The sequence below is a fragment of the Etheostoma cragini genome, chromosome 4 (assembly GCF_013103735.1).
Source record: "Etheostoma cragini isolate CJK2018 chromosome 4, CSU_Ecrag_1.0, whole genome shotgun sequence".
Taxonomy (NCBI): domain Eukaryota; kingdom Metazoa; phylum Chordata; class Actinopteri; order Perciformes; family Percidae; genus Etheostoma; species Etheostoma cragini.
Window position 1 is genome coordinate 10,257,460 of NC_048410.1, and position 14,470 is coordinate 10,271,929.

The window sequence follows — 14,470 nt, forward strand, 5'->3', positions numbered from 1 at the left end:
CTTCCTGCTTTGTGTGTGTGTGTGTGTGTGTGTGTGTGTGAGAGAGAAAGAGGCAATGTAACAATTTGAGAAGGCTCTAGAGCCTGAAAGACAGAGTACAGCTGCATGGAGTAAAGCCCCCTCAAACACACACACACACACACACACACACTCCCCCAGCTGTTTGCCTCTCACCAATTACTGCGGTCCCTGGTCATCCTGTTCCCTCCGGTCCTCCCCCAGGTCCCTTAAGCACCTTCCTACTTCTGCTATTTTTAGCTTTAGAGACGGGGGGGCTCCTTCACGGCCTAATCACGGCATCCACCGTGCAACCGCTTCCCTTCATATTTTCAGTACTCAACCTCCCCCTCCCACTCTTCAAACTTCAGTCTCCATCCTCCACAACCTTTGGCCAGGAGCTCAGGTAATATACTTGGGAATGCTAAACAAAGGAAAAGTGCAACACAAAAACAGGCACTGGCCCGACAAACAACAAAGCAATTAGTCAGTGTTTGGTCTGCTGGAACAACTGTGACCTTTCAGGAAACTCCCCCTTCCTGTGAGAGATGGGTTGAGTCGCTGCCCAGGCAATCAGCACATCAGTCAGCATTCTTGGAAGTGTGTGAGAGCGTTTGACACAGTTTGTGGGTGTATTTTAAGAGGTCATCACAACCTACATGGATTGTCAACCTTTGTGGTCTAGACAGCGAAAGTTATTTTGTTTGTTATTTTTATATTTCATATTTGAGTACTGAAAAGCAAAAAAGTTTAATGTCTTGCAAAATTCATAATCTTGTTTAAATAAAGGGAAAGGTGGAGGCTGGGGGTGTGGTCTTGACCAACTGCCCCTTTGCTTTCTCATGGGCGGGCCAAATTCTCTGGGCGGGCAAATAAAAAGGAGGTAACCTTGCCCCTTATGACCTCGTAAGGAGCAATAGTCCAGATAGGCAGTGCAGAATACCCAGGGCTCGGTTTACACCTATCACCATTTCTAGACACTGGGGGACCATAGGCAGACTGGGGGAACTCATATCATGTTAAAAAAAACTCATAAAGTGGAATTGTCATGCCATGGAACCTTTTCAGGAAACATCTATGCCTTTTTAACAATCAAGTTTTTTTTTTTTTAAATGTCTTCAAATGTGCTAGGTAAACCTAAAGGCTTTTGGTAAATGAAAAAAGCGTTGTGGAGAAAAGCATGTTTTTTATGTTTCTCTGTTGGTTTGGTATTGGTCCTTATAACTCAGGTATTACATCATATATTTCAAATGATACAAACAACTAAGACAAGCATGAGGGAAATAAGTGTTAGAGGCAACTTTGATGCTTAAGCAAAAAGAAAAAGGGTTGAAACACTACACACAGAGCAGAACACATTCTTGAAAATGCCATGAGGGACAATCATAAAGCACACACATTATGGGGAAAAAGATGGTCATTCACATGCTGATAAGACATTTCCAGTGTTGTCCTCTTCTTGTGATCCGTCTCTAGTCCTCTGGCAGATAAAGGCGCCCCCTTTCCTACTGCTCCTCCTCACGCTAATCTTTTGGGACTGTTAACAGTCTGTGTGCACCTCATGTTTCCAGATGATGCAGATCCTATTGTATTCCTCAAGGACTCCTAACCTGCTTCTTATCAGCATTGACGTCTTTTTTTGTGTCTCCTGTCCTCTCTCTGCTCCAAAAGGAACAGGTTAGCTACTTGTATCAACTCAAGCCCAACCTTGTAAGTGGTTGGATACTGATTGTGAGGAATTTGTGTTCACAGGGCTTGAAAAGTGGGTTCATCTCATGCAGATTGTTTCTTTTATGCCTATTAAAAGCCACTTGCTCTCATAGTGGCTAAGTGGAAATTCTGGGAATTTGGATATCTGGAAATCAAATTGAAAATGTTGAAACACAGACACTAGAATTTCTTCAAATTCATTACATACTTTGGTATTGCTCTCATGAGGCAGAACATGCATCCGCTGCTGTTTCTTTTACAAAAATGTAATAAAAGCAACCATCAATTTGTTTTTTTTTAAGCTTTTGTATGCATATTCTAAATATGAACATCACAGAATCCCTCTCAATTGCCATGAGGACAAAGGGTCATAATCTCCAAACATGAGTTTCCTTTGGTCAGCATGTTTTCCCAAAGGATGAAGTTACATTTGAACCAGAAAGCTAATCCATAGCTGCTCGCGCAGTGGTGGAGGGAGCCAGACCACACAGCAGTTGAGGTCAGGAAGGTTGCCGACCTTTTTAGCTGCATTTCTCTTCCACAGACAAAAAAACAGAGAGCATGCACTCCCTGAAAAACAAATCAGGTTAATGTGTTAGCTCAGCTGTAGTTTGCAACCTGCTACTGACTTGTTGTGTCTGTCTCTGGAATTGTTATGTCTGCTGAAAGGTTTGAGATGTGTCAGATTAAAGATGTGTTGATTCAATTTTGAGCAGAAAAAAATATTATTGACACTGATCATTGCACATTTAGGAGACTCATAAATGCAGAGATCTTGACATCATAGAGGACCTGGAAAATTATACATGTAGTTACATTTACTATCTATTCGATCAGATCTAGAGCTTATGACCATGTTTTAAACAAATATACAAAAGAAAATAAAGGAAATGTATTTAAACCTTAGTTTAATCATGGTGTGAAGTTCAGAATTCAAGAGTAAAAGCTTTCGAAGTCAAAGGATTTTAGTCACAGTGCAATCATTACCACCAAACAGGTCCATGACAAGGCTGGCGTAGAGCTGTGATACGTGCCACACACAACACTGGTGTTCTGACTGACAATGTCAAAATGACTTTTACATCCTGTTAATCACATGTATGAAACACAATGAACGGGCTTTTAAGTACACAGTTGAGATAATTAGACGACTGACAGAAAATTAATCAGTTTCATTATCATTCACTGCTTCCATATTTCATAATTTGCAGCTGTTCTTAGTCATATATATACATACAGTAAGTGAATGTTTTGGACTGTTAAGAATATTAAAAAAATTGTAATCAGATTAGGATATCGACCATTATGGATACACGGGGTAATGTTTTTTGAGATTCTTAAAGGCTTTATAGTAGTTTAGAGAAAATTATGTTCCCACTAAATAAAACCTGATACAAAATTGGAATTTTATGGCCACACGTGCTCCATCCATCCCATGTTGTAACATACTAAATACAGGCTCAGGCTGTTTTAGCTCTTTGTTGTAGTTTTATATGAATGAATCTCCGGTCTGTCACAGATCTCACTGGTGACAGACCTGTGAGAAAACCACACGCTATAACTCATCTTTCCTGCCTGTATTTCCAGATAAATGTCCGATTTCCAAAATCACTGTACCTTAGACAAAACATGCATTAATATCATTACGTTACAACCTGTTTTTTTCTAACATTAAGCCAAGAATGATTTTGTCATATTATCAGTGTGTTTGCAGAGATACGATCACAATCATGCAAACTGATATAATTATTTAAGTTCATAACACTATCACTAATACTATTGAATTTTACTTTTGTAAATCACCAAAATCCAGGGCTGCCGCCAAAGCAAAAGTAAAAAAAAAAAAAAAGGATCAGTGCTACAGACTAGTTGTTTGCCTCTGATAAGCACCATGAGTGAATTCCTTTGAATAACTGTTAAAAAAATTAGGTAGGTAAAGGTAACTACTAAATATCCCTCCTGACACTTGCTTTGTAGATTTTAGTTTACAGGTCCTTTAACACGCACCGTGTGTAATACTACTGTAATACGTCTTTTAAAACATAATGCTTGATGCAGCTTTCTCATAATGCTCCTGTGTACTTCTGTGCATTCTAAAGCAACACTTCCTGCTATTGTCTGTCAGACAGAGCGACTACACATTCTGTCGCTCTCCCTTTCTCTCCCATGCACGCATGCACGCAAACACGCAAACACACACGCACACACACACACAAACCTCCTCCATCAATCCATCAGAGCTTCTGGTGTAGGGGCAGCACTTACAAAAAGTTACAGAGGGCTGATAGGGCAGAGCAACTCTGACTTCTTTGAAAGAAAGATTTAGGTGGAGTGAGTGTGTGTTTGTGTGTGTGTGTGTGTGTGTGTGAGTGAGAGAGAGAGAGAGTGAGAGAGAGAGAGACAGAGTGAGAGAGAGAGAGCTCACATTAAAGGACGTGCAAGGCACAAAAAGTCAGAGGGTTGTGTCAAGCAGTTGACTGTGACTCCCTTTGTCAGTGCACAGCCGGGCTCCAGCGCTGCAGCACCACTCCCCTGTCAAAGCAGGATCTATCTTCACCCCAACCCTCCCACCCTGTCTGACTGCTGCCTCTGTGATTGACTGAACGTCTGTGGGAGCACCGAGGGACCTCTCACTGGATGTCAATGCCCAAAACCGGTAGGTGATGTTCCACATTTGCACATAATATATCTATTTGTGAACAAGTGTAAGAACTGCGTATAAATGTGTCCATCAATATCTGTATATCACCAGGAAAGTATGGAAGTAATACTGTTTGTGTTATCCTCTTAAGAGAGGATTTGGGCAGATATGGACACAGTTTTGCCCAAAGCGAAGATTCTTGTTGTTGCTTTGGTTCATCATTACTGTTACTACCGACAGATGGTCAGCTCTGTTTGGCTTCGGCTGTGAGAAGCTAGGGTTTGCTTTGGATTCAGTCTAGCTGCTAACCTTTACATTGATATCGATATCACTCCCAGGACAGGGAAAGGGGAGAAAATTGGAAACAGCCTCCGAGAGCTAGTCCGTCCAGGAAAAGTATTAACGTGCAAAGAATGAAGGAGACGCACAACAACGGTCCCTCACACTGCAATGCTTAGGGAGACAAGTATAGAGAGACAGAGATGAGAGTGAGAATTTGTTCTGGAAAAGGCTGGAAAAATGTTTGGTTGACACTGAGAGTTAACATTGACTATCCTCTGTATTGAAATAAATTGTATATTTAAAAAAGGATAGCAAAAACTGAAAAGAAATGTTGACATGGTAATGTTGTCAATTCTTGCTTGTTGCATGCATACTTTTATTGCCCAAGGACACATTTCTTATAGAAATCTGAACCAGCTCTGTACATCACATGTTAAAAACATTCTTTTTCTATTAGAAATGACAAAACATACGTACAAATTTAGTAGATTCTATAAATAGCAGGTTTAGCTTTTCACCTCCCCCTTTCTTGTTTTTGTGCACAGTACATAAATCTTGCTGCTTAAGATTAAATGCTGCTCTCAGCCTTTCTCACCCAAAACACTAAACTTTTGCTCTATTTTTACTCTCCCGTGCTGCTTCATTTTAAAAGGCTTGTCTACGTGGTTTGTTGGGCTATAAATCAGACTGTAAGTCCTCTGTGTTCTCTCTGAAAATAATGGGGGAATAATGATAGTATTCATGGTTTGTTTAGCCTTGTCCCTGCGTTGAACACAAATTCCTGTTTTAGAGATTTTAATGCTGATAAAAAAGGACCCTTCCACCCTGTCCAAACGTATTTATGCTTGTTTTATTTCTTGGAATTCAAAGTTTTAGCATTATCACTCAGCTGTGCCTCAGATGATCTGATTATTAGTTTGTTGTAGTAAGAATGAGAGCTGAAATTATTAGCTGCACATGATCGATAAGTTGTTAGACAAAAAATGAATGAGCAATCATTCTGAAAGTTGATTCCAATATAGTGGTTCATGCTTCTCAAAGTTCTTCTGTGACCGTGAATTAAATTTAGACAATTGATCGGACAAAACTGACATTTAAAGATGATCTTGAACTGGTGGTGGCCTTTTTTTTTGCTGTCATTTCATAGACTAAATAATTATTGATTAGTTAAGAAAACAAACATATTTAAACCTGAAGCCATATTTAATTTTATTAGGGGAGAGCAAAGAAATCAGTATAAGCAGCCAAACCTAATAAATAGCTTGATAAACTTAATGGTCTATATTTTTGTCATAGTGATAAATCTTCATACTCTGGGTTTGTTTGGTTTGTAAAGGTCGAAGGGCAACAGGTTAAGAAGTCCCAGTCAGCTGGGAGTGGCCCTCAGGGACGTAACTTTCCCTCTCTCAGGGTCTCTGAACCCGATACCTCTCTGTGAGCTAACAGTAGTTAACAGTTACAGCTCAGCCGTGGAGGACGAGCCTCTCGTCCATGAGCATGCGTCCTTTTGCGCTGGCGGTTTTAGTTCGGAAGAAAGAAAATAGTTTATGGATTATCTTGTGTAACCAGGTCATGCATTTAAGAGACATTGCTATTGGGGTTTTTCTGAGGCTTTGAGCCCCACAAGCCGGGTGCCGTTGAGATCCCTTGTATTCAAGAGAAGGCAGACATCTCTGCGGCCATTATCTCCAAAGCTGGGCAAGTCACACCAAAACAATATAGACTTACTGCGGCTGTGGCTCAGTGGTAGAGCGGTTGCCTGCCAATTGGAAGGTTGGTGGTTCGATCCCTGCCCCTGCAGTCATTGTCGAAGTGTCCTTGGGCAAGACACTGAACCCCGAGTTGCCCCCGGTGCTGCGCATCGGAGTGTGAATGTGTGTGAATGTTTATCTGATGAGCAGGTGGCACCTTGTACGGCAGCCCCAGCCACAGTGTATGAATGTGTGTGAATGGTGAATGTTCCCTGTAGATGTAAAAGCGCTTTGAGCAGTTGTTAAGACTGGAAAAGCGCTATATAAATACAGCACATTTACATTTACTGTAGGCATGATTTGATTTTGGGCTGAACTGCCCTTTTAAGAGGGTTCTTCATCACAGTACCCACTGAGAAGTGAAGAAGGAACTCGAGATACTGATCATTATACTAATGAGCGGCTAAAAGTAAGACTTGACTTTGATCGCTTACACCTGAACAGACTGTTGTTATAAACTAACAATAGTTGCAGTCATTTATTTGTGCAACACCCCCTAGTGGAAAAGTAGGTTTACTGCAAGAATCTGGTCTAATTTACAGTAGATGCAACTGCCATGGGGAAGTTTAATTGTGTAGGAAGAAACCGTCAGGAAGGAAGCAGTTTAACAAGTTTCAGAAAGGACTGTACATAGATGGACTTTTAGCAGAACATATAAATATATGAAGTTGTTGCCTTTCCACTTTACATTATCATCCAGGCCATGAGTTAAATGTCTCCATGAATTTTAAAAATGTCTTGTTTGTTTCATTAATTTGGGTTGTTTCTCTCAATAAAAATTCTTAATTCCTGTATAATTTAGGTGTAGAATTTTTCTAAATTAGCATTAACTTAAGTGAAATCACCACCTCGCAGGTGTATTCAGTTTGACATGCAAGGCATGCCACAAACCTTTTCAAAGCGGTACACTCTGTTCTAAACTCTATGTTTTGACCTTTTTCCACACGTGTGCACACAGGAGTGTGAAGGCGTTGTAAAGCAACACTTTCCAGCATCACAGTCAGTTTCAAGAGAAACTAGGTGAGCGCTGAGTGCTATTTATTCCCTCTGTGGGTTGACTCTGCTTTGCTGTTGGGAATGGAAAGGCTTCAGAGGCAACCCATAACGGTGAGCAGCCTTCTCGGTTCAAAGTTACCGCACCGCTGCTAGCAGGAGCTTAGCGTGGCTTACCTGAACACACACAATGGTTTTTGTTATGCAGAGTTCACATACTTTACAACCACTGTTTTACATATGCAAAGGAGCTTTTTTCTTAAATGTTCGCAACAAGGCAGTGATCTGTAGATACGTGTTTAGTTGAATTTTTTTTCTCTTTTCTGCATTTTACATTAACTGGTGATTTAAAGCTGTATGAATCGTTTTTTTTAGTCACTTTTGGACAGTGGAACGAGTTGAAAACACAACTTTGACATATCATCTGCTTATAAAGACTTTGTGGCAAACATGTTTTGGTCTCCACCAACTACAGAGGGATTTGGCTCTTTAATAGCTTAATATTTTCACCAGCTATCTCTAACTTTCCCTGTTTGCGTTTTGATACTTAGAAGAAAGTGTACAGTGGATTTATAAGAGTTAAAAAAACAACATCTGTCTGCTGCTGGCCCCAGTGTTGATGAGAGCAGTGGAACTGAATCAATACAGTAAAGTTGCAGTAAAACCAAAACAATTAGCTAAAATAAGCCAAAGAGACAGAGACAAAGAGAAATATGGCTGTCCGCGTCTGTTCAGGTGCATGTCTGGGTTTGTTGTCTACATGTCGGTGCATGTCTCTGCATGCATGTATGTGTCTGTAAAGTAGGATAATCCCCGACATAGTAAAATAACAAATTCTTGTTTTTTGGACCCCCACCCTCCACCCAATACTAGGAAAGCTGTGCGACTGATAGCTCCACACATTCCACGGGTCACAATAATGTACTGTGGCATTTCCGTCAGTGGAATCTCCAATATCACGCACATTATCCACATCAAACTGTCAATATCAGAGCGAACAATTATGCTTGCACCGCATGCAACTGCAAAAGCTGCCACTAGATGTTCGTTAAGGTATGTGAGCGTGGCCATGCGGTTCTGGCGGCATGCCTGATTGCTTATCTTAATAATTTGCGCCCCAACCTTTTCTCTCTATAATCATTTTCTCACTCTCCCTATCTTTTGCCTGTCCCTCCTTTTCTTTTACTCATTTTGGATATCTGCCCTGCAACTGCTGCTCCCTCCATCACCGTATTGCCTGACTGCATTCCTCTCATTCCTACTGGCTTCCTGTGACTGGAAGAGGAGTGAGCCCTACTGGCCACAAAACTCTACCTTGGAGTCCAAAGCATCTCACTCAGACGCTCGTTGCACTGAGGGGTTTTAACTGAGCGATCTAATGACTGTCCCTCTCTCTATGATCCACTCAGGCCCACATGCCCACACACATCCAACATCTCACATGCTACCCAGCAGTGTAGAAATAGTGTGAAGGGGGGAAGATAAGAAGAAAGAACTCTATTTATATTTGATGATGATGATGATGATGAGGATGATGATGAGGATGATGATAGTAACAGAAACAGAAAGGCTGTATTTCATTTCATAATCAGCTATTAGGCACTTCAAATATGTGCATTCAAATGTACTTGGTGACATAGTATCCCTAACAGTACAGCATTCAACTTTAGAGCCATGGATAGACTTTATTACTTTCTTTATTTTGCTTCTCAGAGTTGGTACTTGCTTTTAGATATCAGCTCCTACAAGTATCATTTAGATTGTACATTATTTCAACATGTAACTTACATAACCTTGGAGCGAAGATTCAGAGACCAGTTGACAGAGCTATGAATAATGAGGTGTTGATGACGGCTCTCGACCATATTTGTAAAGGCCATAACAAAACAATAAATAAATAGATATTTAGATGACATGAAGATAACAAATGGCTTTAAATAAAAATGGAACTTAAGCAGCAACAATTACCAAGCACTTTTGACATCTCCAAATAGAAGAGGCTCTGTCTCAAGCATGTGCTGTTCAAAATGGAAGATCTGCCAGAAATCTAATTTGCTTTGAGAATCTCAAATGATTCAGGACACAGTCAAACCCGTGACTGGGGGATGAACTGTCATGTCCTGCCAAGAGCACAAAAGGAAAAGACATACAGTTGTAGAAATTAGACTGAGTTTTATTGATAGCATTTTTTTTAAAATTCAGGCCGTAATTTCCCCCTTAGGTACACAGTTCAACTGAGCAAAGCTATTGACCAGGACTGCCCTGGGTCATATGAAATAAAAGACGGACTCAGTTTAACTACATGCTGGTGGTTAGTTCCAGATTGGTTTATCTTAAAGGATGGAATGATGTTTACTTTGTTTTGTCAGAGGGTGGATTTGGCCACAAGCAAGATGAGCAAACTGTAATGATAATGTAGACAGTCAGAGTTCAGTTTGGGAGAGGACATGTGAGAACAGGCAGCACTGCAAGTTCAATATTTAGTAAGTGGAATAAAATGAAAATAGCCTAAGTAAAGTACTTATTAAATGTGTACTTAAATAAAGTTTAAAAGTGAGGTTAAACATTGTAAAAAATAGAATAAGAATAAACTTTAAAAAAACAAGGTACGTGCATACACGCCAGTACATGGGTCCACCACATGACAAATCCTATAGAGTGTACCATGGGACGTGGCTGCATATTTCAACAGAGTGACAGTGTAAGTGAATAAATTGATAGAGACAACAAAATGGAACAATATCGGAGAAGCGAAAGAAAAGTTTAGTCCTGTTCTCTTTGTTTATTATATATAGGCTACTGTATAATCAGGAAAACATGTTTGTTATTTATTTTTTCTTGTTGTAGGCCTACCAGTCCAATATGACTGTCAGTTGAAATAAACCTTGTGTTGTAAGAACACTTGTGTGATTTGTTAATCAATTTGTATGCGTTTTCCCGTAACCTTTGTAACTTTACATTTAAAAATATCTAAATGAATATCAATATCGCAATATTCATAATCGATATCGCAATATCACATTTTGTCAATATCGTGAAACCCTAACACACAAACACACACACACACACAGAGCATCCTTACCCAGCTGAGTTCAGCAGATGGAGCCCTCACACCAGCAGCACACTCGCGGATGAAAGTGATACTCCCAGCAGTATTATCAGCAGTTTCACCACCGACACTCAGTGAGAAGGAGAGAGGCAAGTGGAGAGCAGCTTTCGGTGACGGGGGAACAGTCTATCTCTTGTCTAATCACCGAAACATTTTGAAGTGCCTCGATGCAACACCGGGCTTAGCTTTCTGTTTTCAGCTCTGGATAGATTAGGATAGACAGTCGGACGAAGTTTTTAAATCCGTCCTTTTCCTGACTGTTTCTACCTTAAACTGGCTGTCAGACCCTCCGGTGTCGAATGAAGTTGGAAATGCGTAGTGTTTGAACCTCACCTCTAAACGGTAGGCGATTTTTAACGTTATTTGCTCACGTGCTCTGCTAAGTAAGTTAGCAAGCTAAAGTTAAAAGTTGTAGCCTAAATACTTAAAAAAAGGGCTATAATTAAAAATGTGTATTGACTAAATAACTGCTTTCTTCAGCATCTTGAACTTAGGTAGTGTCGCTTACCTTTTTGTGTGATAAAAAATATCAGCTGCTGGCTGTCTACAATACACTGTTAAATCTGTGTTAAACTCTTCTGGCTTGCGTCCAAACTCAACAGGTGTAAAAGATCACCTGGCTAAGATTTGCAGTTCGATTTTGTACTCCTTTTATTTAAAGAAATGCCATACAAACCATTAGAAAAATGGCCATAATGATTTCCAAAATCCCAATAAGGGTAAGCTACATGTCATGAGGTCATGAGGATAGTATTCGTCATCATTATACCTGCCTGAACTAATCGACTGTGAAGGTGCCCTAAACATTGTCATAATCTGACAGGCAACATGACTACTTTGAGTTGATAAATAGGGTAAATATTTATCAGGGTAATAATTATGATATTAAGGCGTGCTAGTCTAGAATTTCCTATTAGATGTATTTCTGCCCATAACGTCATTGAAAAGTTTGACTCATTCACTACTAGGCAACACATGTTTGGTTGTTTTATGAATATGGGGTGGGCAGCCGTGTTGTGTGAGTTTGTCCACTATATTATGACAGAAGTCGTAAAATTGGTTCGATCCCACCCAAGCCCCTTCAGTCCTTAGAAAATGAAAACACACATACAAACGGCAGCCATGCGTGGAATAATGTTCTCATATGTCCAGGTTCCCTCTTAGGACGAGATGAGGTCATAGCCTTAGTGCTGTTGCAGGATACAGTTACATTAGTTTCATGTGGGACATGCCAAAGGAATCAACACCACCTATACTCTGCCCCTTTCTGTTGCCTGTAAAATTTCATTTCATCATTGCTTTGAATGAGTAAATGTCTGCCTGTGTGAATGCATGGTTGTCTCCTCAGTGTGCAAATACTGTATCCAGGCACGTGTGTGTGTTTGCAAAAGTGTATCACTGAATAAAGACTCCGATCATAATAACCAGCCCTTTATGCTACCTGATTGGTGTCATCTTGCTCAAACCGTCACTAAGCCCCTTTTGCTCCACAAGTTGTGACAAAGCCTATGGGTTTGGCTTTGTCCCAGTCATTAACACAGAATAGGCCTCGTATGGTAAAGGTTGAAGTGAATCTTCATCACCATCATCTTAGAAAAAAAGGTTAGTTTTCCATCTTAACACTGGAGATGTGGGCGTTCTGTTTGTCTCTCTGTCTGTGTTCTTGTAGACCTGTTGAGGTCCAAATAAGTCACCTCTGTGCTTCTACAGTTGGCATCAGCTTCAAAACATGCTCTGACCTAACTAGTTGTAAGGTAATGCTTGCAATTAATTATGATTAGGTAGTGGCACTGCAGTGTGGTTGCTAGCAGTCAGTGTTGTTTTGACTTACTGTTGAGGTACAAAGCTGGGTTTCACTTTGCATAGTGGGCAACCAAGTAATATAAATTCCCAGTTATTTAATAAAACAAGATGATCATGTTTATTTAGAGCCTTTTCTGAGAATTCAAGTCACCGTGTGGTTTAACACATACTGTAGGTGGAGAGGTGCGTGCTAGTTTCTATTTTTTTTTTTCAGTTTCCTTAAGAGTTGGCCAAGAAAAAGTCTTTTAACGATATTTATTCAGAAAATTTCAATGAACCCCAAATTAGGAATTTTAATGCTTACCTGCCTTGGATGCCTTTCTCTCTTTTATTTCAATATGAGTTTAGGTTTGGAAGGGCTGCGATAAAAACTTTCATTGTCAATTAATCTGCCAAGTTTTTCCTTAAATAATTGATTAATCATTTTGTTTAGAAAGTGTTAGAAAATAAATCTGGATTGTAATGGATTGCTTAATTTTTACATTGCATGCTGCATGGCTGACTAAGATGAACAATGAGGGAACTTCCACCACCACTTCCAATCTATTAGATTTGTGATTCAACCCTTGTTGAGTAAAGTGTGATAAAGAAACTTGTTTAAAAAGCCCCTCTATTGACACCAGGTAGACATTTGTTTAATCAGAATCAGAATCAGCTTTATTTGCCAGGTATGAGGACACATACAAGGAATTTTTCTTTGGAGCATTGTTGCTCACATCTCACTAACAAGAAACACAACAAAGACAGTGAAATTTAGTAATGAGGCCATAATCCAAACATATCCATCCACATCCATTTTGGGTAGGCCTATACCTTTGTGCTGCAGTCTAGTTGTGAAATTGAATATCAACCTTTTCCCAGGACAGATAACCTTTAAAAGTCCCCAATGTTTTCCCTGTGTGTGCCACAGTAGTGCACTGACAATAGGGACAGTGTTCTGGACCAGCCAGAGCCCCAGATCACATTTCCTGTTCCTGATTTAAGATCAACTCAGCTGACTACTGATACAAGCTGCTCCTCAAAAACACAGCAACAGGACCATCGCTCGGCCTGTGGATCATGTGAGTGTTGGTGTGAAAGTTATAGGCCAAAAGATGGAGAGTATTAGGGAAATTTACCAAGTTCAAACAAAGACAGTAATTTTATCAAAACCAGCAGTAAAAGCAGGCTTGTACCCAAAGACAGTAAGCGTATTCTTACTGACAGCAGGATGTATTTAAAACAAATATGCCCCTCTGTGTACATAGTCTTCTAACCTAGTGTGCAATAACAGATTGTGATACACGGGCGACGAGTAGGAAGTGGGCATGAGAACCGGTTCTCTCTGTCAAATCCCCCCCTCCCTCCTAGTTTTATGCCAGACGTTTCTATGTAAAAAAACAAATATAACTATAAGTGTGTGTTTGTGTGTGTGTGTGTGTGTGTGTGTATATTTGTGTGTGTGTGTGGGTGTCTGTGTGAGTGTGTGTGTGTGTGTGTGTGTGTGTGTGTGCGCGCGCGTAGGTACGTGTGTGTGTGTGTGTTCGTAAAGGCCACATTCACTCAGGTGACATCTGGTAATGGCAGGATAATAAAGTTGGGGTGGATGTTAGTAGTGTAGCTGGAAATGAGGTGCACAGACCACTGACCTGAATCATTTACTGTTTCTTTTGAAGCAGATAAAGGAAGTCAGCTGGTGTTCCCGTCAGGTCAAACAGCGGCTCATGCCTCAATTTGCATAACTGAGGGCAATGTCAAGGTGATAATTTGTGTGTGGTACTAAATGTCTGAATGAGGGTGTAGCACTAATCTACTGTTACCACTCTCTTGTATGAACAATGAGCAGCTGCTCAGTTATGAGTGTCAATTCTTTGAGCAGCAACACATATTGTGAGTGTTCTTCTCGGGCAACACAGAGTTTCAGTCTCATGCCAATTGTATGACAGCTCCCTGCGTCATATTTAGCTGTTTTCCCCCTACGAAAAAGATGACCCTTTGAAACCCACAGGAGAAAAAATGAAACCATTTCAATTGTCAGTCTGTTTTGGCTGTGAGAAATCATGGTAGAGAATCACACTAAAGAACATGCTAGTTTCTGACACTCTCATGCACACACAACTTTACAGTGAGTTGGAGACTCCTCATCTTTTTTCCCGTGCCGCCTCAGGGACACAACATCAAGAGAAGTCTTATAACTGGCAGACC

At 40.3% G+C, this 14,470-nt stretch overlaps 1 protein-coding gene across 5 annotated transcripts in view; it reads left to right on the forward strand.

Annotated features, from left to right (window-relative positions):
- Positions 1-4,152: 4,152 nt before the first annotated feature.
- Positions 4,153-14,470, forward strand: part of LOC117943376 (histone deacetylase 7-like) — a 44,040-nt gene continuing 33,722 nt past the window's right edge. For 3 of the 5 annotated variants that reach the window (XM_034869462.1, XM_034869463.1, XM_034869459.1), the window contains exon 1: positions 10,481-10,825. The gene's annotated coding sequence lies outside the window, so the exon portion shown is untranslated. Of the gene's footprint in view, positions 4,364-10,480; positions 10,826-12,152; positions 12,238-14,470 lie in introns of those variants that run through there. The other 2 variants (XM_034869461.1, XM_034869460.1) reach the window with 2 other exon arrangements.